General features: G+C 39.1%; 1 non-coding gene across 1 annotated transcript; it reads right to left on the reverse strand.

Moving 5' to 3' along the window:
• Positions 1-1371: 1371 nt before the first annotated feature.
• On the reverse strand, positions 1372-1479 carry LOC130955922 (small nucleolar RNA R71). The gene has a single exon (XR_009076943.1). It is a non-coding gene; the product is annotated as a small nucleolar RNA R71 (small nucleolar RNA).
• Between the last annotated feature and the right edge of the window lie 1366 nt (positions 1480-2845).

Here is a 2845-nt window from a genome sequence, read left to right on the forward strand (position 1 = left end):
GTACCGCCACCAACCACTCGGCATACCAAGCTCGGGTCATCAATCCCCCCATCTCGGGCCTCCCTAAGACGACCGAGCTGCACGTTTCAGGTAACCCTCGGAACAGATACCATTCTGGGCGTTTAACGCCAGGATGGCAAAAGGGGGAAGATTTTGTTTTCAAATCAAATTTTTTTTCAAGTTTTCAAAGTTTTTCAAAATCAAATCTTTTTCAAATCAAATCTTTTCAATCAAATGTTTTCAAAATCAATTTCTTTCCTTTTTCAAAGATACTTACTAACAATTAATGATTTGATTGAACATCTCAAGTTTATTGCCTTTTCTGTTGAGAAAGGTTTAATGTTTGAATCATATCTTTTCTTGTTAGGCAAGTCATTAATTTTTAAAATCAAATCTTTTTAAATTGTTTTCAAAATCATATCTTTTCAATCATATCTTTTTAAAACCATAACTTTTCAATCATATCTTTTTAATCACATCTTTTTCAAAATAGTTTTCAAATCATATCTTTTTGATTTCTAATTTCAAAAATCTTTTTCAAAAATTTCTTGATCTCTTTCTCACTCTTGATTTTCGAAAATTAATTAATTTTTTAAAAAAAAAAAATGTTTTCAAAATATTTCACTTGATTTTCGAAAATTTCTTCCTCTCTTCCCACATCCTTCTATTTATGGAGTACTACTCCTTCTCAATGCACAATTCGAACTCTATCTAATTAAGTTCGAATTCTCTACTTCTTCCTTCTATTTTTTGTTCCTCTGACACTTCAAGGAATCTCTATACTGTGACATAGAGGATTCCATATTTTCTTGTTCTCTTCTCTTTCATATGAGTAGGAACAAAGACAAAGGCATTCTTGTTGAAGCTGACCCTGAACCTGAAAGGACCTTGAAGCGAAAGCTAAGAGAAGCTAAGGCACAATTCTCTGTAGAGGACCTGATCGAATTCTTCAAAGAAGAAGAACACATGGCAGCCGAAAACAACAACAATGCAAACAATGCAAGGAAGGTGCTGGGTGACTTTACTGCACCTACTCCCGACTTCTATGGGAGAAGCATCTCTATCCCTGCCATTGGAGCAAACAACTTTGAGCTTAAGCCTCAATTAGTTTCTCTAATGCAACAGAATTGCAAGTTCCATGGACTTCCATTGGAAGATCCTCATCAGTTCTTAGCTGAATTCTTGCAAATCTGTGACACTGTCAAGACTAATAGGGTAGACCCTGAGGTCTATAGACTTATGCTATTCCCTTTTGCTGTAAGAGACAGAGCTAGGACATGGTTGGACTCACAACCTAAAGAAAGCCTGGACTCTTAGGAAAAGCTAGTCAATGCCTTCTTGGCAAAGTTCTTTCCACCTCAAAAATTGAGTAAGCTTAGAGTGGAAGTCCAAACCTTCAGACAGAAGGATGGAGAATCCCTCTATGAAGCTTGGGAAAGATACAAACAATTGATCAGAAAATGTCCTTCTGACATGCTTTCTGAATGGAGCATCATAGGTATTTTCTATGATGGTCTCTCTGAACTATCCAAGATGTCTTTGGATAGCTCTGCTGGAGGATCTCTTCATCTGAAGAAGACGCCTACAGAGGCTCAAGAACTCATTGAAATGGTTGCAAATAACCAATTCATGTACACTTCTGAAAGGAATCCTGTGAACAATGGGACAAGTCAGAAGAAAGGAGTTCTTGAGATTGATGCTCTGAATGCCATACTGGCTCAGAATAAGATATTGACTCAACAAGTCAATTTGATTTCTCAAAGTCTGTCTGGAATGCAAAATGCACCAAGCAATACTAAGGATGTTTCATCTAAAGAAGAAGCTTATGATCCTGAGAACCCTTCAATGGAAGAGGTGAATTACCTAGGAGAACCCTATGGAAACACCTATAATTCTTCATGGAGAAATCACCCAAATTTCTCATGGAAGAATCAAGAGAGACCTCAACAAGGTTTCAACAATAATGATGGAAGAAACAGGTTTAGCAATGGCAAGCCTTTTCCATCATCTTCTCAGCAACAGACAGAGAATTCTAAGCAGAACCCCTCTGACTTAGCAACCATGGTCTCTGATCTAATCAAAACCACTCAAAGTTTCATGACTGAAACAAGGTCCTCCATTAGGAATTTGGAGGCACAAGTGGGACAGCTGAGCAAGAAAGTTACTGAACTCCCTCCTAGTACTCTCCCAAGTAATACAGAAGAAAATCCAAAAGGAGAGTGCAAAGCCATAACCATGGCCGTATCTGGAGAGGAAAGAGAGGAAGTGGACGCCACTGAGGAAGGCCTCAATGGGCGTGCACTAGCCTCCACAGAGTTCCCCAATGAGGAACCATGGGAATTTGAGGCTCAAAATGAGACCATAGAGATCCCACTGGATTTACTTCTGCCATTCATGAGCTCTGATGAGTATTCTTCCTCTGAAGAGGATGAGTATGTCACTGAAGAGCAAGTTACTAAATACCTTGGAGCAATCATGAAGCTAAATGACAAGTTATTTGGAAATGAGACTTGGGAGGATGAACCCCCTTTGCTCACCAAAGAACTGGATGACTTGTCTAGGCAGAAATTACCTCAAAAGAAACAAGATCCTGGGAAGTTTTCAATACCTTGTACCATAGGCACCATGACCTTCAAGAAAGCCCTGTGTGACTTAGGGTCAAGTGTAAACCTCATGCCTCTCTCTGTAATGGAGAAGCTAGGGATCTTTGAGGTAGAAGCTGCAAGAATCTCACTAGAGATGGCAGGCAACTCAAGAAAACAAGCTCATGGACTTATAGAGGATGTTCTGGTGAAGATTGAGGACCATTACATCCCTACTGATTTCATAGTCCTAGAGACTGGGA

The sequence above is a fragment of the Arachis stenosperma genome, chromosome 1, assembly GCF_014773155.1.
Source record: "Arachis stenosperma cultivar V10309 chromosome 1, arast.V10309.gnm1.PFL2, whole genome shotgun sequence".
In the NCBI taxonomy this organism is placed as follows: Eukaryota; Viridiplantae; Streptophyta; class Magnoliopsida; order Fabales; family Fabaceae; genus Arachis; species Arachis stenosperma.